The sequence below is a fragment of the Danio rerio genome, chromosome 22, assembly GCF_049306965.1.
Source record: "Danio rerio strain Tuebingen ecotype United States chromosome 22, GRCz12tu, whole genome shotgun sequence".
NCBI lineage: Eukaryota > Metazoa > Chordata > Actinopteri > Cypriniformes > Danionidae > Danio > Danio rerio.
The window spans coordinates 34,415,848-34,443,466 of NC_133197.1; the positions used below are offsets into that span (position 1 = coordinate 34,415,848).

A 27,619-nucleotide genomic window follows, 5' to 3' on the forward strand; every position below is an offset into this window, starting at 1 on the left:
ACGAACAATTAATCTGTAAACTAAAAAATTTTCTTGTAATCTTCAATCAAAATCTGGCCATTTGCTTCCGCATTTGGAGTGGCGGTTCTTCTCTGTTGACATCGGTTTGACAATCATTTTAACCACTCCCCTCTTAATGTTACTTTGCTACAGTTTAATAATGCACAAAATGGAAAGTCACACCCCCTACTCAATATTCAGTTTCAAGTAAGTACACCAAGATACTGAATCAAAAAGGCTCAGCAACTTACAGTTCACACAGACCTTAATGTAAGTACCAACACCTAATGCAAAGTCGGTCCATGAAGATCTGTAACAGAAGTACTTACACATGTCTTCAACTTTCAACACGATGAGGTACAATCATCAAGCAGCGTCTCCCTCTTCATGCATTACCCATATCAGTTTGACCTCATTTACAATACCAACCCGTCCAGAATGTGAGCCCCCATTCCTCTACCTCCTTCTCGCCCTTTTACGCAATCACCTCGGATTCCCTAATTATGACAACTAGAACTGTTTGGGCCTACAGGACACAACATTGTTCGTTCCCTTTCGACTAACAGCGAGAGTCTTGCCTTTAGATTGCACAAGCAAACGCACCTCATCTAAACTCTGGAGATGGGGTAGGGCTCCAGTCTCGGAAACAAGCAGATGATGGGTATTAAATAATAAAGCAGTTGAGTGCTTCTCCGATCTTCTTTACGACCAAGTGAACCATTCAGGCACTTGTTCAAGCCAAGGCATCACTTGACATAATTGTGCGCCCATGCTTGAGCGGGAGAAGCCGAATAATGCATGGGGTGTGGGGGAGTTGCGGCTCATTTAAAATAACAGGCAGTCTGGAAGTTTTCTTTCTTTCTATTTGACCTAGATCTTACTTAAAAAGTTGCGCATTAGTGAATTAGTGGAGCATGATCTTGTACAACTCGATTAAGTGGAAGGGCTTCTTCCATGGCTGCTCGATTGTGGCGTCTCGCCTTGGCCGCTCCGTGTAATTCGACCTGGCATTCACATTTGCAATGGCCAATCCAACAAGTCGTCTGCGTATTATGGGTATACACTGCCCAGAAATGGAAGTTGTGCCATCATTCAAACTTATGTCAAGGGGACCTATTATGCAAAAATCTTTTATATAAGAGGTTTAAACGAAGTTGTTTGGCAAATGTCTGTGAATATAAGCAGTTACTAATGGTAAACACGTATTCATTTGATTGTTTATAATCACACTAGAGCTGCACGATTCTGGCTAAAATGAGAATCGCGATTTTTTTGCTTAAAATAAAGATCACATTTTCTCAGGATTCTGTCGATGTAAAATAAAGGTATGGTAAAAACAAACATATGGCACAACATCGATAATAATATTATGTGTAGGTCTACTGGTTTCTATAAATAACTCTATTCTACTTATAATAATTCTGATGTTGATTATGTTTGAGATAAATGCTCGCAATCGGTCATATTAGACAATTTTATTCACTGGTAAAATCAGACATTTGCCATAATCAGATTATATTCAACAATATATAGGCTAGAGTAGTTATACTGACATTGTAAACATTTATTTTCATGCAGAACTGTGGGTTCGCAATGAAAGAAAAAACATATCAAATGCTTGTCGTAATCATATCTCTAAAATGCGATATGATCATTTAAATGAAGCGCACACTTTCTGTTTCATTTTGACTGATAAATGCTTGTTCATACTTCGCGCGCGGCTCCCAAACGATCACTCTGTGCCACAAACTGAATATTATTTACAACTGTATTACCTGTTACTCGCAACATATGCAGGTTCTGTTCACTAAAGTAGCCACGCGTGTCTATTATTAAGTAGAGAGCGCGCGCGCCCTCTCTGTGGTAACTGCTCACGGTCAGCAGCTCATGTCACGTGTGATTTCCCGATCGCGAAAATATCATTATATTAAGACAAAAATGACATTTTTACGTGAATTATACCTTATAAATACAGTATGTGACTCGTTCAAAATCATTTGGAGGTGTCAATGTCACTGAGCAACGTATGTGAAACAATGAAAAGACTCGTGCAGCCGCCTTTTCTTCTCTCCTGAACTTGAAACTATGATTGACAGAATCGTAAAAATGCTAGATTAAGATCGTCTAGGGCAGTGGTTCTCAAAGTGGGGGTCGGGACCCCCCGAGGGGTCGTGGGACAATGAAGGGGGGTTGCCTGGTGATTTCCAAAAATCTATTTATTTTTATTAAACCATAAGAATTACCATATTTTATCCATAACCTACTGAAAAGAAAAAAATAGTCATTTATAGTCACTATATACTACTGTATATAGTTACTATAGTAGCTTATAGTTACTAGTTCTATTGGATTGCGATCGCTGGGGTAATTACATTATATTAAATACACAGCAATAGCTTCAGATGCAACAGATTGATGACCAGGTTAAGTTTTCTGGTTTTAAAGCCCTAACATACATAAAAAAAACATCTACGAAGAATAGACTTTGGTCTATTGGTGTGTGTGCGCCATTGCATGCAAAGTTTCTGTACTTATAACCACCTCAGAGGATATTGGGGGTCGCGAGCCACTGGCATTGTTATTTTAGGGGTCGCGGGCTGAAAAGTTTGGGAACCCCTGGTCTAGGGGGGTCGAATCGAGATCGTGATCTTTTAACGATTAATTGTGCAGCTCTAAATCACACTTGATGAAAACAGTCTGCAGAAACACTTTGATATCCTTACGTTTTACATGTCATTAGAGGGGGGAAGCCCCGGCCGCCCACTAGTGACAATCTCTTCCTAATTATCATAGTACATTAGTCCTGTTTTTGAATCTGCCTCTTTGCTGACACACAAGCATTTGTAGCTCCGCCCTCTTTTGTAATAAGAGCACAATCTCATTTGAATTTAAAGCAACAGAAATGACTCAATTCTGGTCAAAGCCTGAAAGAGACAGTTTCAAAGAGCTATAAAACATTATTATGTTGTATTTAGAGCTGGAACTTCACATACCCACTCTAGAGACATCAGAGACTTATTTTACATCTTGTAAAAAGGGGCATAATAGGACCCCTTTAACATAACTTTTCTGTACTGACTTTAAAATTCTGTTATTTGTTTACAAAGCTTGCTATAATCTAGCCCTAGGGTATCTTATGGACATGCTCCCCTCTTATAATCTGACTAGGTCACTCAGATCCCAAGACGCTCACCTCTTGTTGATACAGCGATCTAGCCTGCAGCACATAGAAGGCAGATCTTTTGCAGTAGTTGGTCCAAAGCTATGGAACAGTCTGCTACTATCAGCTACTATCAGCTCTGCCTGGACTCTGAACTGAATTCATATCAAAGCATAAAAACCCTTGTGCTTTTGAATGTAAATAATGTGTGAGGATCTTTGCTTTTATTTATTTATATGACTATTATTTATCCTTTCTTCCCTCTCTCTTTTTTACTTGTATAACTCTGCGGAGCACTTTGGGCAGCTGAGGTTGCTTGTGCTCCGGAAATAAAGATGACGTTCTGTACATGGTCAAAATATTGAAAAGGTAGTCCAGTTTGACCATGTTTGGCAATGATAATGGATTATAGAGTGCATGTTTGAACTACTTTTTATTTATTTAGACATAATTTAGATACATATAGCTTAAATGACACCAAGGACAGGCATCTAAGACAAAAAAGAGCTTGTAAACTAAGTTGTATGGCATACTTAGAAAAAAAAAAAGTAATTTGATGATTATTTAAAAGAAAAAAACTTGATTTAAAGATTGCAGTGCAGTCCCCAAAATACACATTAACTGTCATTTCTAATGTTTTAATTTGCAAATACAATCCTTCAAACAACTATGTTACCAAATAGTCAGCTAGATGTTTTGATAAATGTTAAAAAAATACAATTGTAAAATACAAACTCCAAACAGAAATGCCAACTGACCCAGCCTGGACTCGAACCAGCGACCTTCTTGCTGTGATGCGACAGTGCTAACCACTAAGCCACCCTGTCACCCTGTATATAATATAATACATGTTCATTCATTCATTTTCTTTTTGGCTTTGTCCCTTTATATATATATATATATATATAAATATATATTAATAAAGATTTAAAGAATTTTAAGAATATACATACATGTACTCATTCATATGCAACACATTTAGGTACAAATTCAGGGCAAACACTTCATTACATATGTAGAAATATAAGACACATCATAAACCCTTCCAGCGGCAACCCATCCCTGGGATACATCCACACACTTCACACACATACACTATGGTCAATTTAGTCTACCCAATTCCCCTATAGTGCATGTGTTTGGTCTGTGGGGGAAACCGGAGAACCTGGAGGAAACCCAGCCGAACCAGCCTGCTGTGAGATGGTTGTGCTACCCACTGCTATATATATTTATACAACAGTTCTGTTTGGTTCTCAAATCTGATTGGCTTATAGCTGTGCAATATTCTGCAATATCAGAACTCCTACAGCCTCTTTACCCTTTGTGTATTACTCCGCCCACATACAACAAGCAAAAAGCAGACACTAAAGCTCTAAAGTTTAAAAGATGCACGCTCAACTGTTTAACTGTCAGCTTATGATTTGAATCCGGAAGAAAGTAGTTCCTCATACAAAAGGGTTTTTGAGACTCTCCATGTTTGATTTTGTTTTTATATACACAATTATGCCGTCAAACGGTTGTATAAACGCAATATCACACTCGTAGCAGTGAGGTATGGCTGTATATCGGCACTGGTGGGGGCACTAAAGGCTGATTTATACTTCTGCGTCAAACGCCGGCGTATGCTACGGCGCTGACGCATAGCACTTCGCCGTGGCCGTCGGCGTCGCTGACGTGCACCTCTCAAAAAAATGTAACTACACGTCACAACAATGCGTAGCGCAAGCTCTGTGATTGGTCGGCATTGCCTGCGCCGTGAGTTACACCGGTCACTTGACGCAGAAGTATAAACCAGGCTTTAGGCAACGCACGCCTCCCACCAGTGCCGATATACAGGGATATCGCACTGCTACTCGTGTAATATTGCTCATTTATACAACAGTTCTGTCTGGTTCTCAAATCTGATTGGCTGATAGCCATGCGATATGACACTACAGATTTAAAGTTTAAAAGATGTATATATATATATATATATATATATATATATATATATATATATATATATATATATATATATATATATATATATATATATATATATATATAAAAAGTTTTAAAGAATTTTAAGAATATACATACATTTAATCATTCATATGCAACACATTTGGGTACAAATTCAGGGCAAACACTTCATTACATATGTAGAAATATAAGGCACATCATAAAATATTACCATAAGAAGCAAATTGTAAACAACATTTCATCCAAATAATTCAAATGATGAACAAGTATTACCATAAATAATGTATTTTGCGACAGCACAAAATAAACATAAGAGCAGGGCTATTTAATTGGCGGCCCCAAAGGCAATTTGTTCTGCCCCTCCAAACAGTGTGACCAAGACATCAAAAATAAATTTAGTTCAGTCGAAAAACGGCTGCTATAGTTATGAAATGAAGTGCGTCTGATCAATATAGCACGAGCTGCAGTTGAAGGCTGCACAGAGCGTGAGTCACCATAAGCGAATGGCGCAAGCAGCCGAAAAACCTTTGGATGTGTTTGTATAAAAGGTCTTTTGTACAATGCACTGATATCGTTAATAATGAAGCAACAATTAGCCGATTTTACTATTAGCTGCACTTTAATACATCAGTTAATCAATCGTAAAGCCTACTTTAAGCCGCACGGAACGAAACAAAACTGCTGCAGTTTAACAAAGTTATGCCAAGTTGCCAACTGTGCGCTACTTTAAAGTTCACCAGGTACACTGAGGCTAATACGCATGCACATGGATGAACTACAGCAGCGGCCATTCCCATTTCACGTCTTTTCCTTTTGCAAGTTTGTTTTTTCTAATGTAAGAATATATAACAATATGCACGCACAAGTGGAGCGACGCGCTTGAGGCTTTCCGGGCGCACGCAGTAGAAAACATCTCACAGCGAGAGTTGTGCACGCCTTTCAGTGCAATGTAAACAAAAGATATGTTAGACGAATTATTATTAAAATGATTATGTACTGTATGTATTTACGCAGATGGCAACAACAGTTATTCTAAATAACTTACCTAATATAAACCTTGAATTTACATTAGACGTGATAACCGGGAAATCATGGTTATTCTTCCGACTATATATTCGTACAACTAAAATCTATCATTGTTGCATCCATAATTGTCATACAGTTCAAAACATATGAATGTGTCTGAATGTAGAAGAAGCCTACTTCAGCAATGCACTGTTATTGTTGTGCTCTAAAATACAACATTTGAGAAACATTTGATCGTAAAACAAACAAAAAAAAAGTCTATTGTACAATGCAGTAATTTTTATGTAGGTTTTATGTAGTTTAATATATTAACATTTTAATGTAGAAAAAGCCAACGCAGGTGTCTTCAGGAGCAAAAATACAGCGTATGACTCTTATATGCAGTTGTGTCATCACTCATACACTGCAAAAAATGCTTTTCTTGCTTAGATTTTTAGTCTTGTTTCTAGTCTAAATATCTAAAATTTCTTATATCAAGAAGCATTTTTTAGACAAGCAAAACATATTGCCTTGTTTTGAGAAATCTTAGTCAGTTTTTCCTTAAAACAAGCAAAATAATCTGTTAATTGGGTAAGCAAATTAATCTTGTTTTTTCTTTTGACGTAAGATTATTTTGCTTCCCCCATTGGCAGATTATTTTGCTTGTTTTAAGGAAAAACTGACTTAATATTGGCATAATATTTCTCAAAACAAGGCAATATGTTTTGCTTGTTTAGAAAATTCTTCTTGATTTAGGAACTTTTAGATATTTGGACTAGAAACAAGACAAAAAAATCTAAGTAAGAAAAGCATTTTTTGCAGTGTATAGCAAGTCATATCTCTCCGGCCCTACATTTGGGATGCTTTTAATAATAAATATGTATTTTAAAAATGCTATTTACAGTCAAACCTGGGGTTCCACACACTTTCTTTATGTTGCCTTAACACAAATTGGTGAAATTAACTTGATGGCTTTTATGAATTTTAGTGAAATAAACATGAAACAGTTAAGCTGTTCCAAAAAACCTAAAACATTGAGTTGTTTCAACTCATCTTTGTTTCTTTTGAGTGTAGTTACTTCAGAAAACCAATAACCAGGACCAGGAACGCATTAATAAATAAGGTCAATTTCCAGTCGACGAGACAAACCCTCACCCTCCTCTTCATCTATGCTCATATTTTAATCTAGCTCCTACTTCGAAAAAGCGTTTATTTTCAGATGTTTTGTTTTACCTTCAGAAAAAATGAGTCAAAATTAAGAATAAATTTCTTAAAATAAGCTAAATAATCTGCCAGTAGGGTGAGTGAAATTATCTTGTTTTCGCATTGAAATGTAAATATTTGGACTATAGGGGAAAAGTTGTTGGAATTAAATAAACTTCTGGGTCTACTTATCAACTATATTTCAGACTCAACATAGCATGTATGGCGATGTTACTATTTCAGATGCGCACATTGCGATATCGATGATGAAACGATATATTGTGCAGCTCAACATAAAACAATTCAATTGTGCCAAAACACGCAAGAATTGTGTTGTTTCAACTCATCGCAGCATAAGTCGTCATTTTATTTTAAATGTAGTTGCTTCAAAAAACCAATAACCAGGACCAGGAACGCATTAATAAATAAGGTCAATTTCCAGTCGACGAGACAAACCCTCACTCTCCTCTTCATCTATGCTCATATTTTAATCTAGCTCCTACTTCGAAAAAGCGTTCATTCTCAGATGTTTTGTTTTACCTTCGGAAGAAATTAGTCAAAATTAAAAGCAAATTCCTTAAAATAGGTTAAATAATCTGCCAGTGGGGTGAGTGAAATTATCTTGTTTTCGCACTGAAATGTAAATATTTGGACTACAGGGGAAAAATTGTTAGAATTAAATAGAATTCTGGGTCTCCTTGTCAACTATATTTCAGACTCAACATTGCATGTATGGCGATGTTACTATTGCAGATGCGCACATTGCGATATCGATGATGAAACGATATATTGTGCAGCTCAACATAAAACAATTCAACTGTGCCAAAAACACGTAAGAATTGTATTGTTTCAACTCATCGCAGCATAAGTCCAGCCTTTCAACACAAGTTGCAGCCTTTTAAATGTAGTTGCTTCAGAAAACCAATAACCAGGACCAGGAACGCATTAATAAATAAGGTCAATTTCCAGTCGACGAGACAAACCCTCACATTCCTCTTCCGCTAGATATGCTCATGTTTGCATGAGACGCAATTTTCACTTAGCTCCAACGGCAGAAAAGCGTTCATTCTCCGATCCTATTTCCACAGCCAGTTATTAACCTGTAACCTTTCAGTCTAATGGAGGATCTCAGCTCTTCCCCCATGCGCTTGGCCATTTCCTTTGAGGATACAGAGTGCTTTCGGATGAACACTTTTCCGTCTATCCCACTATCAAGACTCCCGGCGAGCGTCTGAAAGTCCAGAGGTGCCTCCCCTCTTCTGTCTCATAAGTACTACTTCAGAAAACAGCATTGAACTGGAGATTTCCCTCTTAATGTAAAGGCGAAAGTGCCCGGGTAAAACACGCCTGTCTTTTCTAGAAACTACCTCATTTGTGGATAGTAAATAAATATTGTGCATTAGAAAAAAAGAAGAAAAAAAAAGGTGATTTGTCAAGCGTTTTCCCTGTGGCTGATTAGAATGTAAGGTGGCAGCCATACTGTTTGGGGAAAACAGGTGTTTGATACACATGTCAGATTGATTATATCTCGAAAATCACCATGGAGACGCCTGGGTTGGTTGTCAGGAAAACCTCCAGGTTCGAAATTAATTACGTCGGCTTTATTAGGGTCTCCAACTGAGTGTTTCTGTTGTTGTTTCTCTCACACTAAATTAATGCTGAGTTTGTTTTCAAGCCATCTTGTATTTGATTCCACCATGTGCTTAACTTTAAAATGGATTTATTATATTGTACACATGTACATTTGACAAAATAATATATAATATTATGCATATATCAGTTATTGCTCAGCATAATTCTTTTAAAATGTATGTACACAATATATAAACTCAAGTTTAGCATTTCAAATGATTTATTTTAACTGTTTTTAACATTTAACAGTTTATGTTATAAACTTCATACATTTCTTATGTATTGACTCAATTCAGAAAAAAAAACTGAGAAATGTTGCATTTCTGAGAAAAGAAGACTAAATATATATTATTTATGATTTTTTTTTTTCATGCCGACTGCTTTTTAGTATTTTTCTTGTAAATCTCTGTCCATATCTCGCACTTCTGTCTTTGCAATAATTTAGGAATACAATTAGCAGTAATTTAGGGTCTTCACCTCTGAATTCTGACCGCTTTCTTGATCATCTTCTATTTTAAAGACTCTGTTTAGTAAGTCTGGCTTTTTGTTATAATCCAAACTCTATGTTTCGTAATTTTGACTTTTTATTCTGATCCAGAGTCTACATCTCAAAATTCTTACTGCTTTCTTGTGTTTTTCTTGTAATTCTGAGTCTATATCTTACAATTCTGTCTTTGTGTTGTAATTCAGGATCTACATCTCTAAATTCTGACTACTTTCTTGAGATCATCTTGTACTTTTGTATTTTAATAATTCTGGCTTTTTGTTATATTCCAGAGTCTCTGTTTTGCAATTTTGACTTTTTTTTATCCTGATTCGGAGTTTATATCTCACAATCCTAGCTGTTTTCTTTTGTTTTTCTTATAAAACAGAGTCTCTATTTCATAACAGTGTTTTTGTGTGTGTAATTCATAGTCAGTTTTTTTTGCAATTTTGACTTTTTATTCTAATCCAGAGTCTACATCTCACAATTCTGACTGCTTTCTTGTGTTATTCTTGTAATTCTGAGTCTACATACCACAATTCTGTCTTTGTATTGTAATTTAGGGTCTACATATCTGAATTCCGACTGTTTTTTTTTTTGTGATCATCTTGTATTTGGGAGACTTGTATTTTTCATCTTGTATTTGTTTAGTAAGTCTGACTCTTTGTTATTATCCAGAGTCTATATTTTCCAATTTTGACTTTTTACCCTAATCCAGAGTCTATATCTCACAATCCTGACAGCTTTCTTGTGTTTTTCTTGTAATTCAGAGTGCATATTTCACAACTGAGATTTCTTTCTTGTAATTTAAGGTCTACATCTTACAATTCATGTGAATTTAGGAAAAAGTTGCGTTAAGGATGTGACCGATGTGAAATTTGCACTTCAATTTGGTTTGATTTTAAAAATATTCATGTGAGATGTAGTGTTAATGTCATTTTTATGCAATGCAAAGTTCATATTTCATAATTGTGCCCTTATTTCTCAATTTTCATGTAGATTTTTTATTCATTTCAGATTCTACATCCAACAGTTCTGTCCTTTTCTTTGTAATTCAATGTCTATCACACAATTCTGCTTTCTTGTAATATTGACTTTCTATCCCAATTCTGGCTTTTTAATTGTAATTTAGTTGGTCTGTATCTCACAATTCAGATTGTTATCTTAGAATCTAGACCAGGGATGGTCAACTTTGGTCCTGGAGGGCATACTTTTTGTCTTTAAGACCAATAGAAAGCAATAAATACGTGTATTTCATAATCCTCCTACAGGGCAGAGGTCATGTAAGAGTAAAGTTCCCCATCCCTGATCTAAACAAATGAGTTTTTTATATTAGTTAACAAATTAAAGTCTTGCTATTCTGACCTACAGTAACTCCTCCAAATTACTATCGAAAAAAAAATGTAAGGATGAGCAATTCCATGGAAATGTCAACCTTGTCATGACAAAAATCATGTTTTTCACACAAATAAATAAGTGAAGTTTATTCATAAACTAATTTCGAGAGGATCACGTGCTTATGATTTATCACGGCCGGTCTCGCATTTGCTAATCACTATCTTCCAATCACATGAGCCCTAAGCTACTATAAATAGCCAAAGTTTTCAGTTCACTTTATCTTCGTTTGGAAGAAACCCCCCTCCTCCCCCTTTACCTCTGATTGGGCGGCACGGCAGCCCAGTGGTTAGTACTGTGAGCCCCACAGCAAGAACACTGCCAGCCCTGGTTCCACAGGACCGGTGGGTTTTCCCCGGGTTCTCCGGTTTCCTCCCACCATCCAAAGACATTCAACATGCATAACAATCAAGCTTGTCTAATCACTTGTGTTCCCTTAGCTACCGCAACAGGGGAGTTCTGAGATCCACCGAGCTCAGGCTCCCCTCTTGCTCTGCCAACGGGAGGAAGCCCCGGGCTCGAGGAGCCCTTGAGCTCGGGGCTCTCTCCCGGGACAGCATGCCAAACAAGCTTTTATAAATCATCAGCTAAGTGAAACTATTTGACAGTTGTTTGTGTAGGCTTGTATATTGCAGTAATCAGTCCCTCCAGGATTTTGCGGTCACTTAATTTATTGCAAAATTAAGCAAAGCATCTGAAATATTGCGGATCTTCCTTTTTTTTTTTTTTTGATGGTTTCTATGACATCATCACAATACTGATCCACCAAAGAAAAGGCCACGTAGAAACAAACAGCCATCATTTTACACAAATCAATATCATAGATAGCAGTATACCTTTACGCTGGTCTTTAACTCGACATTTAACGAAGTCAACGCATGTTAAATATGAATAAACATAAAAAGTCACTTTTACAAATATTACTCTGGAAGAACGTCTAAAAAATTAGGGTTAGTGAAATTTGTTTAATAAAGACTTGTATCGGGCACACCACATTACACAGATGTCACGCCTCTTTAACATAATATAAGTCACAGAACCCAATGTCTGGGTCTAGGGGCTCTATTTTGACGGTCCATGCGCAAAGCGCAAAACGCAGGGTGCAACCGCTTTCAGGGCGTGTCAGGACACGTTTTTGCTAATTTAAGGACGGGAAATCCGCCTTGCGATTGGGCGCATGGTCTAAAAGGGTTGAGTTTATTTTCTTAATGAGTTATACGTGTGTTTTAAGAATAAACCAATTAGAGTCTCATCTCCCATTCCCTTTAAGAGCCAGCTGTGTCGGGCCAAGAGCGCATTCGCTATTTACAGGACGTAAAGTAAGTCAAAGTGGAAAAAATGAGCATTTCACAAGCAAACAGTTAACAGTTAACAGTTTTTTAACAGAAAACAGATAAACAGAGCATCTACTGCGTGAGAATGAGAGATAATGGATCACTTTCACTTTCGCTCTTGGATAGGGAAACCTTTACGCACAGACATCAATTAGTCTATAAATAAATACTTTTGTTTGTTAAGCGCAAATATTCGTTTCAAAACTATTTCTAAATTCAGTTCTAATTTCCAGCAAACGAATAAATGAATAATAATAGCAAAATGTGCTCAAAAACCTGAGTTATATCCTAAAACACATGCTGTGCCCCATATGGTCTAAAACCTGACAGGTGGGCATATCTAAGCTTGTTTATAATAAAACAAATATAAATATGGATATAATAAATAATACTGCTAATAATAATAACATTATACAGAAGCAAATTGTTATGAATGAACTGAAAAAGCCTCCCGAGATGAAGAAGACATAAAAGCAGTGGTTTTTCATATTTATGTAGGCTAGAAAATAATATGTTTTGTAATATTTTAATCCTTTATATCCTATATCTATTCTTATTATATTCTCTATATATCCTTAATATTTAAATTTTTTCATATGTAAAGATATTTGCCAATTGCTCTCTTGTGCGTATTAAGCAGTAAGCGAGGTGCAACTCTGCGCCGGAGTTTAGACCGGGTTAGTTTTGGTCTAATGAAAAATCTATTATAGTTTCTCAAAATAGCGACGTGCCAGCGATCCGCCTCAGAACGCCTTCCTTCTTGGACCAGAACGCCTATGGACGCACATATGAGCGCTAATGCATTTGCTATTTAAACAGCGTAGCGCAACGCCTCAAAACCACTCTTGCGCCAAGCTGAAACTACCAAAAGACTACTGAGTCACGCCTTGCGCCACACTGCGCCGGGTGTATGACAGGGCCCTAGGAGTAATAATACAGTTGAAACCAGAAGTTTACATACACTATAAAAAGGCACAATACCATTAAAAAAGTCAGATGTTAATGTGGCTAGACTTTTTCTCTTTTAGGTGAGTTAGGATTATCACATTTGGTTCTATTGTGCTTAGAGCAGAACACCTACACCATATTTAGCTCCTCATCATTCTATAATCTTTGACCCTCATCATTCTAAAATCTTAGACCCGTCGTGATTCCGATCCTTCTACTCGTGTGCTTTTCAGCTTCAGAAAAAAAGCACAACAATAATGAACATCAAAACGAGATACGGGTCTCATATCATATCTCACTATTATGCCACCATCCCATCCAGCGTCAAGGTTGCTGCTTTTGTCTAGAGACTGTATCTAAACTTAGAAGCGATTCTCTGCCGTGCATGTTGTTTGACACTCATATCTGCTTCAGTCGAGGCTTTCTCCCATCAATGTCACAACACCAGCCCCCTCCTTCTCGCCCACTGTCAATGTTGTGCTTCCAACTTTCTCCACAGCGTCTTTGATAATATTTCTTTGGGAGTGAGGTGCTGCAATTTAGAGCTCTGACAATTTTTAGATCAAGACGTGCTTTTTCCTCCATCTCTCCAATTCCCATCTGTATCAAAGCCAGCTGGCAAGGCTGCAATCAAAAAGCTGAGAATGACTTTCGAGAAGAAACGTGACGTATTTGACCTGCTAGTGAAAATAAGGCAACGCTGTCTGTTTGATAAAAGAGCTTAAATATACTGTTAGAGGGCCAGTGAAGTGGTTTCAAATGAGCATATCTTTATTCGATATTATAAGTATGCTTTCACACTAGCACTTTTGGTCCGTACCTGGGTTTGTTTAACATCAGAGTTTGATACAGTACGTTCAGCTAGTGTGAACTACGGTTGTTATGATATTGGAGCGTTACTGAAATTTTAAAAAACGTCCATTTCCCGTTAACATTTGAGTGCTGTTAAGCGCGTTCTTAAACAGCGCTGATTCACCAGTGTGTTCAGGTGCTCAACAAAAATAACTGTGATTGGTTGTGAAGGTCATCAGTTCACCAAACTCACCACTGTTTACGGAGTGTAACCACAGATACAGGGACACAGAAGCGTTTCAAAGTAATGTGAATTAGCTGGTTAGTCAAGCTGGCATACAAGCGATGCACTGATGAACCACGGCTTTAAAACGCTCCATGATAAAAATGTTTATAACTAGAGTTTGCTTGTTTTGACACATTATTTAAAATATGTGGCTGAAATAACAGAATTTTAATTTTAATTGTCTAGTGTGTGTGTACCTGCAGGCCAGCAAGAGGTTGAGGGAGAAGTTAAAAGCTAGGGGTGTCAAAATTAATCGTTTCTTCGGTGCACCGCGGACAATTCGGTATCGGTTCAGTAATAATTATAACCGGTTATTACTGACGTCATTTACCTCATATGCGCTCTGTCACGAGGGAGGCGATCGCGAGTATTTACAACGCTTTAACTACTTAAAACTCATAAACTGTGCACAATTTCACTGTGTGTGTTTGCTGGATCAGTCTTTCACTGACATACAACAATAGCCCCTATTTCACTGAGATCGAGAGAATGAAAGTAGCCTGCTCCATTTCTCTCTTTCTCTCTCACTTTCGCTCTGTCTCTCTCTCTTTCTCACACACACACACACACACACAGTGGCCCATTTGACCTGCTGGGGTGGCTTTTCTTCTCCTCTCGGCTGTTTTACAGCATTACGTTTGGATACAGAAACGAGCGCGTGTCTGCAGAGTTTTCTCCACCGTGTCTATCAAAGATCAGCAGTGAGATCGCCGCTGCCGCCTACCGCTCATCAGTGTCACTTATCTGAAGAGCGCAGCGCGCAAGAGCCAATCGCAACCGTTTTTGTTGAGGGTGTGACCAATCAAAGAGGTGTAAGAGAACTAGACAAGGTTCAGAAATTGAGCTGGATATTTATATTTGTTTATATTATTTGCCTAATGCTCGTTTTGTTTAAAGTTACAGTTTATATATCTGACTGTTTGTATTAAACGACAAAATTGTATTACAAATAATAGCCTATATAAATATAAATATATTCATACATCTTTAATACAAGAGCTGTTGCTGTGAAGAAAATATAAAACTGTGTATGGAAAGCATCGTCAATGCACCGTGATGCACCGAGGTATCGAATTGAACCAAATCGATGGCATGATAATCGTAACCGAACCGAACCGTGAGACTAGTGTAGGTTCACAGCTCTATTAAAAGCGCTCATTTTCGGTTTATCTGGACCCAAAAATGGAGGAAAAATTTGTGGAGGTTTGACAGGAGCACCTGTGTCTGTTTGGCGTTTCATACAGAAAGTTAAAAACGAAAGTTGAGGAGAAATTGCTAATTCCCTTCAAACCCAGGTGAGCAAATATATACATTTTCTAACCCAATAAAGGCTTCTTTCTCGTTATATAGTTAATAATAAAAGATATACTACGTGTTTTTGGCTGTGAGAAGCTGTCGGCGATTCTTCCTATTGTAAAGTCATGCAATGTGAAAGCCCCTGTTGTCGATCCATCTTGCAGTGTAAACAAAGCAGCGACAAAACGCTAGCCCAGATAGTCATGCAGTGTGAAAACATCGACACGACTACTTTGAAAATCAAACAGTCTGAACTCGACATTAGTCCCTTTATTTATCAGGGATTGCCACAGTGGAATGAACCGACAACTATTCTGGCATATGTTTTACTTAGCGGATGCCCTTCCAGCTGCAACCCAGTACTGGAAAACCCCCATACACACTCATTCACACACCCACACACACACACACATACACTATTTAGTTGATCAATTCCCCTAAGGCGCATGTGTTTGGACTGTGGAGGAAACCGGAGCACCTGGAGGATACTCACACCAGCACGGGGAGAACATGCAAACTCCGACATCTAACACGCTTTATTTTAAATTCGCAGGACCTTTAAAGTTAGTGAGGATTGAGTAATTGCTCAGTCATTCTGATCTGAATCATCTCCAACAGAACGGCTCTTTCATAACCGTAAGAATGCACATATTGTTTCACGCGCACGAAAACAAGCCCACAGCTCCCGACAAGCTGCCCCTTATTTTCCTGCTTTCCTGAAAGATCGAGGTCATTGTTAATTGAAACACAGACACATGTTAATTAGTGTGAGATATTTTTCCCCCTGAATCTCTCCGACTAACGATGTCCTTCGATTAATTACCGGGTTTCCTGCTGCAAGCCAGCGCCAGTCGAGATGAGCGAAACAAATGAAAGGAAAGATTCAGCCACAAATGAACGTTCGCTCTTTGTAAAACAACACACATCCCTTGACGAACACGAGGACAGGGTTTGCACAGCTGCAATTGGCTCTTTGCACTTGTGTGTATTCAGATGCAGTGGCATTTGTTGTCAAGCCTGATGCAATGCAGTGAAGAATGGAGGAAAGATTATACACTTAATGATTTAAACGTTGGTCGACTCCTCACAAAACTATTGTATGGTTCACAAAGACTTTGCAAAGTCACATGAACCGCTATTTAGTCATTTTTGGATGCATTGTTATTGTAAACCATTCATTCATTTGCTTTTCAGCTTAGTCCCTTTATTAATCAGGGGTTGCCACAGCGGAATGAACCACGAACTCATCCAGCATATTTTTTACGCAGCGGATGCCCTTCTAGCTGCAACCCATTAATAAATAATATATATATATATATTTACTTTTATTTAATGTTTACAATGAAAATCCATCTAGATCCAATTATTTGGTAAACAAAGCAAGTCTCTCGTATAATATCTCTACTAAAAGACAGGACATATTATTTTATAAGTAAACTGTTTTACGGTAAACATATTACTGTAAAAAAAATCACATGAACATTTTCATTTTAGTCAATAATATCACTAAAATTAATTAAAAACTGAATAAACATAAAATTTACACACATTTACACAAGTAAATAAATGATTAAAGGGATAGTTCACACAAAAATGAAAATGAACTCACTGTTTACTCTCCTTGAAGTCGTTCCTATAATCTTTATGCATTTCTTTTGTCTGTTGAACACGAAAGAATACATTATGAAAAGTGTTGTATAATGTTTTAAATAAAAAAAGCCAATGTTTCCAACATTTTTCAAAATCTCTTCTTTGTGTCGCCATAAAGGTTTGAAACAATAAATGGTGAGTAAATGATGACAGAATATTAGTTTTATGGTTGAACGATCCCTTTAACTCATTAACTGCAAGTGTCATTCATTCATTTTCTTTTCGGCTTAGTCCCTTTATTAATCCGGGGTCTCCACAGCGGAATGAACCGCCAACTTATCCAGCACGTTTTTTTTTTTTTTTTATGCAGCTGATGCCATTCCAGCTGCAACCCATCTCTGGGATAACTGCAATTAAAATGATCAAATAATTAAAAAGCAATCCTATATTGAAAGTAGACTGAAATAGTAAAACAAATGACCAAAATTCTTGTTTGCCGTGCATACAGCATGATCTGAAATATCTAATAAAGCGCTGCGCTGACGAATAGTCACCGGAAAATCCAATGTGCCAGAAATAAAATACGCAGAATTAGCTATAAATGTACCAGACGAGACAAATGCCCTCATGTGAGCTGACAAACTGAGCTACAGGCGGAACAAACACAGTCATCACCGCAGCTATTTTACTTCATACAGCATCATACTGAACTATCAGTCCGTCAATGAGCTGTCTTTTCCCTAATTAATGATGCAGTTCACTAAAAACTCCAGCCTTGTCATTACTTATTCCCCCTCATATTGTTTGAAACACATACAGATGAAGTCAAAACTGTTAGCACTCCTATATGAAATATTTATTCTTCTATTATTTGTTTGTTCTTTCTAATTAAAGGTGCAAGGAAATTTTCACAGTATTTTGCTATATTTGTACTTTTGGAGAAAGTCTTATTTGTTTATTTCGGCTAGATTAAAAGCAGTTTTTGATTGTTTAAACCCATTTTAAGGTCAATATTATTAGCCCCCTTCAGCAATATTAGTTTTGGATCGTCTCTACAACAAACCGCTGTTATACAATGACTTGCCTAATAACCCTAACCTGCTCAAATTAAGCTTTTAAATGTCACTTTAAGCTCAATCTTAGACAAAAATACTTAGTAAAATACCATGTACTGTCATTTATTATATTACAAATGAGTTATTAAAACTATTATGCTTAAAAATGTGTTGAAAAAAATGAAAACTCCACACAGAAATGTCAATAGACCCAGTCGGGACTCAAACCAGCGACCTTCTTGCTGTGAGGTGATGGTGCTAACCACTGAGCCACTGTTCTATCCTTAAAGATAACGTTTTTATTTTTATTTTTTTAAAGTAAAAGATATAGTGAACACTTTAAACTTATCATTAAAACCTAAATAAGTCTTCATATTTTATTAAAGATTTTAGTGTTTTATGTTTAATTATTTATGACAGATTTAAATGATTTAACAATGGAGTCTTGAATCATTCAGGAAGTCAAGTATTACTTTTAAGCACTAAAAAACAGGAACATTGCTCTATTTCTGGGATGTTTTTTAAGCTCCTAAAAAGATTGATCATTTCCTAGAAAGAGACATGAAGTCAAACGTAACTTGTCCATATACCACAGATAAAAACAGCCAAGACTGGTTTAAAAACAAGCAAACAGTGGCGGAACTTTGTACCTTTTACTCAGAGTTTAACTTGTAGTAGTTTTGACAGACAGAAGTCACGCTGCAGACCAAAGGCCATGTTTTTTTTTTTGTTGTTGTTGATACCAGCGGTCAAAATCTCATCTGACATGTTTTTAGGGTAAGACACTGCAGGCTGAAAGTCTGTTTAGGTTTACAGCATGCTCACATGTTAGTGGACAAGCATTAATAGCATAAATATACAATCTATAGAACTCAGATTAATGGGAAAGAGCAGCCTGAACATTCTAATAAACGTCTTATTTTCTGTTGCCTAGAAAGAAAGTCATTGATGATTGATTTTATAAATATGCTACATAAAATTGTTGTTATTAGCTCGTTTTATTTTGGTTTTTGCAACAAAACCAACAAGTAATTGTCTAAATCGACTGATTACATTTAGAATTGCAAACATTTTCTTTTCTAAGATGGTATATTTAAATAATACAATAATACACACTAATAATATATGAAAATATATTCATTTGTAAATAAATCATTTATATGTGCTAATAATTTGCTAAAATCTGAACATTTTGTGTTCTAAACTCTTGTCTCTTTTTCTTTTTCCTTGACATAATGTTACAGGTTTTAACAAAATCTTTTTTTATCACCCCATAATTCAGATTCAATACTGTGAAATCCAGAAATAAAATATTGTACATAATCAGGCAAATGATGCAGAACTAATCCCTCTGTTTTAACCCACACAAATAAATTTGTTTGGTATATGTAAGAGCTGCTCAAATAGACGATTTTGATGAACTTAAATCGCTTTTTAAAATAGACTCTTATTTTGGAGTTTTTCAGAAAAATCCACTTTATCGAAAGCTAAAAGCACCCACATTTAAAAAATTGACAAGTGAAAAAGCCTGTAATAATATAAATAATATATCTGCAAGCAAACCAGGCTAATAACTTTGGAGGAAATAAAGCAGTCTGAACATTCTGCTAAACATCTTATTGTGTATTACACAGACAGAAAGTCATTTATAACAAATTTTAATAAACATCTGTGATCTTACAATATGAACACACTAATATTGAGTAATACGAAAATTAGAGACCATACTGATCAACTGATTTCATATTGAAAATGGCCTTTGGGAATAAGAATTATAACTAAAATATGCAGACACAAAGTTCATAATGTGCTATAAAACGACTATTAAAAGTGTATTTTGGAGGTTTCTGTATAAAAAAATACAAAATAAAAACGCTTTATTGAAAGTCAAAAGGAAAAAAATCTCAAAAAAGTGCATAAAATGAAGATGTTTTGTCTGCAGCGTCTCGCCTTAAACAATGACTGAAATAAATGTATGATACAGTTAAAATAAAGCGATACAGAAATAAAATAAAAGACTAGTGCTTAACAATACTATCACCTAATAAATATTAGATAATTTAAAAACACTGTAATAGTATAAATAATATATCGAATCTGGAATCTAGCAAACCAGGCTAATAACTAGTGGAAAAGAGCAGCCTGAACATTCTGCTAAACATCTTATTTTGTATTACACAGAGAAAAATTAATTTATGACTGATTTTACAAATATTTATTATGATACAATAACAACGAATAATAAAGTTTGAGACTGTACCAATAGACTTATTTCATTTTTAGAGAAACTGGCCTTAAAAATAAGAATAATAACTAAATTATATAAACAAAAATTATTACGAGCTGTAAAACATAGGATTAAAAGTGTATTATTTTGAATGTTTTCTTTAAAAAAATACTAAATAAAAACCCTTTATGGAAAGCCAAAAGTGACAAAAACTCAAAAAGTGCAAGAAATAATGATGATTTTTGTCTGCAGCATCTCGCCCTTAACAATTAATGAAATAAATGTTTGATGAAGTTTAAAATAAAATAAAGCGATACCGAAATAAAATGACTAAAGTGCTTAACAATACTATCACCAAATAATTACTATATAATTTAAAAAAAAAAACACTGCAATAGTATAAATATTATATCAAATCTGGAATCTAGCAAACCAGGCTAATAACTAGTAGAAAAGATCAGCCTGAACATTCTGCTAAACATCTTATTTTGTATTACACAGAGAAAAAGTCATTTATGACTGATTTTACGAATATTTATTATGATACAATAACTACGAATAATAAAGTTTGAGACTGTACCAATAGACATATCATATTTTGAGAGAATGGCCTTTAAAAATAAGAATTATAACTAAATTATATAAATAAAAATTATTAAGAGCTGTAAAACAAAGGTTTAAAAGTGTATTTTGGAGGTTTTCTTAAAAAAATACTAAATAAAATCACTTTATGTAAAGCCAAAAGCGACAAAAACTCAAAAAGTGCATGAAATGATGATTATGTCTGCAGCGTCTCGCCTTAAACAATGAATTAAATAAATATATGATACAGTTTAAAATAAAATAAAGCGATACAGAAATAAAATGACTAAAGTGCTTAACAATACTATCACCTAATAATTATTATATAATTTAAAAACACTGCAATAGTATAAATATTATATCAAATCTAGAATCTCGCAAACTATAACAATAACTAGTGGAAAAGAGCAGCCTGAACATTCTGCTAAATGTCTTGTTTTGTATTCCATAGGAAAAAGTCATTTATGACTGATTTTATAAATATTTATTATGCTAAAATAAGAACACACTAATATAAACTAATAAAATTTGAGAACGTACCGACAAACTGGTTTGATTTATTGACAAAAATGGCCTTTAAAAATAAGAATTTTAACTAAAATCACAGACACAGATTGATAAACTAACACCTAAACATTTATTTTGGCTTTTTTTCTGAAAAATCTACTTCATAGAAAGCCAAAAGGGATAAAACCTCAAAATATACAAGTGCATGAAATAATGTCTGACCTATAAATAGAATGAAATAAGTACGATAAAGGTTTAGATAAAAAATAAAGCGACAGACGCTTTAAAACTGACTAAAAAGTCTTAAAAAACTATCTGCAAATAAAAAAAAACTGTGATAATAAAATTATAATATATAAAATCTAGGGTCTAGCAAACCAAGCCAATACTATGAGCAGAAAAGAGCAGCCTGAACATTCTACTAAACTTCTTGATTTGTATTAAACTGAAAGAAAGTCATTTATGACTTAATTTAATAAATAGTTATAATATTACAATAAAAACAAACACACTAGTAATAAAATTTGAGGCGTTACAGATGAACTGATTTCATGTTTTGAGAGAATGGCCTTTAAAAATAAGAATAATAACTAAATTATATAAACAAAAAAATAATAAGAGCTATAAAAAAATGCTTAAAACTGTTTGTTGGATATTTTCTGTTTAAAAAGACAACTAAAAAACACTATGAAAAGCCAAAAGAGACAAAATCTCAAAAAATGCACGAAATAATGCTGCTTTTGTCTGCAGCGTCTCGCCTTAAACACAGGATAATGTCAGTATGATGAACTCGTGACGTGAAACAAACACACAGCAGACACAAAGCAGAATCTGCCTGAATCACATGCGTGTCCCGCTGATAAACTTAGCCTCCTGACGCTGTTATCTGAAATGCCGGATTCCTCCAGACGCCTGCAGTGTTTTAGGGGGTTGGAGGAGCGCAAGCTTGTTTCGTGGGGCTAAAAATAGTGGCGCAGATCAGAATGTTGAGGAGAAAAGTGCCTCGCGCAGATTAAACCGCAGTTAATCGCCTGTCTGCTATTGTGCGTTCGGTGCCGCCGAACATGCTGGAGTTCAATGAGGAGGTCTGATGTTTACACTCTTCCTTCGCATTTGTCACTTCTTTTTTTTTCGCTTGCTCTCATTTCCGTCAAGCTGAGAGGCAATTTGTTTTGCCATAAACTCGTTTTGAGGGAAATATCAGTTGGGGTTGATGAGAGACCTCATCAAAGAGGCAAAACTAATGTGCTTTGGTGTGGATTTGTCAAAACTTTTAATGGCCAAAAATGACAGTGCTGACACTTATTTTACTGCTTACACAAATGTTTATTTTTGATAATGTATAAAATTCATCACGTTCCACTGAATAAAATGTTTAGCAAACTGCTAATTAAATAAAATATATGATCTTAATTAATTCTGCTAATTAAAGTTTGGCCCAAAATGAAATTAATCGCATTAAATTTACTTTCCGAATGATAATGAATGAAGTTTATAAGTCTTGATATGGTTTTATATGACAGACAGACAGACAGACATACAGACAGTTGATTGATAGATAGATAGATAGACAGACAGACAGACAGACAGACAGACGGGTGGATAGATGGATGGATGGATGGATGAATGAATGAATGAATGGATGGATGGACGGACGGACGGACGGGTAGGTAGGTAGGTAGGTAGGTAGATAGATAGATAGATAGACAGACAGACAGACAGACAGACAGACAGACAGACAGACAGACAGACAGACAGACAGACAGACAGACAGACAGACAGACAGACAGATAGATAGATAGATAGATAGATAGATAGATAGATAGATAGTCAATTCTTTCTTAGTTTACCAACACAAACCGATTAAGTTAACCTGACTGATTTTACAAATTTAAGTGGATCAATCATAAAACATTTAAGTTGTTCCCAATTGTTACACTTACATTTACTCAAACATACTTTTGTATTGAATGCATTGCACAATATATCATTTCATCATGGCAATGTGCGCATTAGCAATATTAACATCACAATTTATGCAATGTTGAGTCGAATTATAGCTGACCAGGAGCAACAGAATTGTATTTATAGAATGCATTTGGAATTTACATGATTTATGAAAAAAATCTCACTTAAAAGTTTGTCTTTTTTCTAGTCCAAATATCTACGTTTCAAAGTGAAAACAAGATAATTTAGATACTTTAGTTCATTTTAGCTCTTAATTTGGACGTTTTAAAGTTGAAAACAAAACAATAATTTTAAAAACATTTTTTTTTTAATATTTGGAATAGAAACAAAACCAAATAAAGTAAGAAAAGCTTTTTTTTTTGCGTTGTGCTTATTCAATTTCTGTATCTGAATACTGTTAGACTCGCCCAAAAATTATCAAATAATGCTATCCAAACTATCTGGTGACACTGTGTAGATTTAAAAAAAAAATATTGCAATATCAGATTTTCCAATTTCATGCAGCCCAACATTAAATGGTAATACCAGCTATTTTTTTTTATTTTTTGGCAAAGCTAATAATGTTATCAAACTTTGGATCCAAATTATGTGGTAAAACATAATATTATGACGGAGAGATGGACGGACGGACGGACGGACGATCATACAGACAGACAGACAGACAGACAGACAGACAGACAGACAGACAGATAGATAGACAGATAGATAGATAGATAGACAATTCTTTCTTGGTTTACCAACACAAATTGATTAGGTTAACTTGATTGATTGTACAAATCTAAGTGGATCAATCATAAAACATTTTAATTGTCCCTAATTGTTACACTTACATTTACTCAAACATAATTTTGTTTTGAATGCATTGCACAATATTTCATTTCATTGTTGATATCGCAGTGTGCACATTCGCAATAGTAGCATCGCAATATATGCCATGTTGAGTCGAATTATAGTTGACCAGGAGCTACAGAATTGCATTTATTCACTGTATTTATATGGAATTTATATGATTTATAAATAAATTTTACTTAAAAGTTTTTTTTTGTGTCTAGTCCAAATATCTACGTTTCAAAGCGAAAACAAGATTATTTAGTTACTTTAGCTCATTTAACTCTAAATTTTGACAATTCTTCTGATGTTGAAAACAAAACAATATTTTTTTAAAATATTTGTTTGATATTTGGATAAAAAATAAAGCAAAACCAAGTAAGAAAAGCATTTTTTTATTTGTGATTATTAACTTTCTTTACCTCAATACTGTTAGACTCCCTAAAAAACACCAAATAGTGCTATTCATACTATCTCATGAAACTGTATTGCTATCGCAATATTTATTGCAGAAAAATTAAATATTGCAATATCAAATTTTGCAATATCATGCAGCCCAACATTAAATGGAAATGCCAGCTATTTTAATTTTGCATTTTGATATTGTATTATTTTTTTGCTGAGCTAATAATGTCATTATACTATGGATCCAAATTATATAGTAAAACATAGCATAAACAGAATGTGAAAAAATGATACAAGATTTGATGGATAGAATAACAACAAAAATTAAAACAACAGATGATAGACAGACGGACAGACAGACAGACAGACAGACAGACAGACAGACACGCTCCAGTTCACCCTATTAATATCCTAAAAGTTCACTTCAAAGCTAGTTTGCAGAGAGAGAGAGGCAAAAAGAACAGCAACAAAGATCTCCATTCAGAGATTCAGAGAACAAGAATTAGCAGCTCACATGCCAAACAGTTTAGCAGAAAATGCCACGAAAACAATGAAGGTTTTCATTCGGACAGCGCAGACAAGCCTTTACTTCATTGCCACGTGACGGACAACAACTTAAATGGATAATTAAGTGTATTATTCTACAAATGACATTTCTTTGTTATCGTTTGTCAAATTTTGCAATTTCTGAGTGGAAATTACTCTTCTTTTTACTTATTTATTTATTTACTATTTGCATAAGCTACTGAATAAAACGGTTGTCATTAGAATTTTCTTTTAATTTATTTTCCTTTTTAAATGCCATATAAATTTTTAGACAACACGATACCAACGTTTTGTTGACCTTTCTAATATGTATTCTATTGCTATTCTGACCAGTTGCCATTTTCAGGGAGAGAAATAAAAATGATTAGAAATGTGAAAGAGTTTGTACAGACCTTTATAAAATATAACACAATATTATTTTGCTCAAACCCACAACAAATCCAGTAAAACCAAAGATTTCCAAGTGGTCCCAAAATGTGGACTTACATTAGATAGATAGATAGATAGATAGATAGATAGATAGATAGATAGATAGATAGATAGATAGATAGATAGATAGATAGATAGATAGATAGATAGATGGATAGATGGATAGACGGATAGACGGATAGACAGACAGACAGACAGACAGACAGACAGATAGACAGATAGATAGATAGATAGATAGATAGATAGATAGATAGATAGATAGATAGATAGATAGATAGATAGATAGATAGATAGAAATATGGCACCAACTCTTAATTCAGCCCTATAAATTGGAAACAAGCCCTAATTTTGGTCCTCAAATGACCAAAATATTCTCCAATCTGAGTTTGAATACAAATATGCAAAGTCATTCAATCTCACCCTCATATTTGCTTAGAATGACAGGAGAAAAATTAATTACTTCTGGAAAAAAAAAACATCCAATGATTGATTAGAGATTAGTGCTAAGAGTTTAAAGACAAAAGGGTTTGATTCTGTACGATAGTTTGCATTCATTCTGCACGAGTTCAATAACAAAGATGCTCAGTCATTCAGTCAGTGACCCAAGCTAATTACTATTTGCACTAATTGCAGGGGTTCGGCTCTCGGTCAACCTAATCAATCAGAGCATCCGAAATCAAATCAGATGTCCAGAAGGAGTGATCACCCAGACACATGGCATCCGGCCACTAATTGTATCTATGAACTTCAGTCCAGACCACAAGCATATGCCGACCAAATTCATTTAGGACCACCAAAATGATGCCACATGATGTACAAAGAACTTTCTGAGCTCTTAGAAATCATAATGTTGATTCGAATAGCGTAAAACGTTTAATAGCGTTTATTTAGCGTAACTTTTAATACGCTAATGTCAACCTACACAAACATTGTGAGAGGCTTTGTTTTGAATGTAGATGAGATGTGAATTGTAAATCCCGAGTCGGTGTTGAATTGCTCAAGCTCATACTTTGGTTTGTCTTAATCTGATTAACTAGTAGCCAATCTACATTTACAAGTCAACTTGCTCTTGCAATCGTCCACAAAACATGCGTAGGCTATTACATCGCAGCTATTACGCTTAAAAACGCCGCTTCACCTGCAACTGGGAGGTGAATTGCTCCGCTGAACGTCCCCAACCCATCAAACTTCAGTGTTTTGAGCTATGCCAGTTGTTTAACTAACATTAGTAGTAAAACAAACGCTTTTATTGCCATAACAACAGCAGCGGCGATTTCCTACGGGAAAATAACAGCGCGAGTCTGAACCGTCTCTCACTTCTGACCGGAGCAGATTAACATCGGATGCGTTCAGCAAAAGCTCCACGGATACGGTATGGATGCATGATAACACATCTGACGTAGTAATGCCGTCTTACCTGGTAATAATGAAGTTCAATGCGTTGATAACACGACGCGAATGTAGATGATACACTATATATTCCCCGCTGATGTCCACATTGTCAGTGCCAGTCGATTACTGTAAGAGCGAAAACCCCGATGTCACTGTGAGACACGCACAGAGAGAGAGAGAGAGAGAGAGAGAGAGAGAGAGAGAGAGAAAGAGAGGGGGAGAGAGAGAGAGAAGGGGGGCTAAAGGAGACAAGGACCATCCTATCCAATTACAAAAGACAAACGAGGGTTAAAAAGAACAACAATGCACGACATTACGCCGAGGACAAAAACACACTGCATCTTGTTTTTACCCAGCTAACATTTATGGTTTCATATTTTGGTAACGCGTGATCATGTCATGATCTTGGATTATAATACCAAACAACTCATATTTGTTGAGTTATTTCACTGAGAATAATAAAAAGTGAAGCAAAATATTCGATTTGACAGAGTTAGGATTATTTTAAAATGTTTACACGAACATTTAATCTGATTTGACATATATAAATCCTGGTTGCCTTCATTGTTTAAGCTGAATCAAGTTCACTATGA

General features: G+C 35.4%; 1 protein-coding gene across 13 annotated transcripts in view; it reads right to left on the reverse strand.

Moving 5' to 3' along the window:
- Nucleotides 1-27,154, reverse strand: part of pcbp4 (poly(rC) binding protein 4) — a 204,275-nt gene extending 177,121 nt beyond the window's left edge. For 7 of the 13 annotated variants that reach the window (XM_017353109.4, XM_073936385.1, XM_017353108.4 and 4 more), the window contains exon 1: nucleotides 27,052-27,154. The gene's annotated coding sequence lies outside the window, so the exon portion shown is untranslated. 13 annotated transcript variants of the gene reach the window in all.
- Nucleotides 27,155-27,619: the final 465 nt, after the last annotated feature.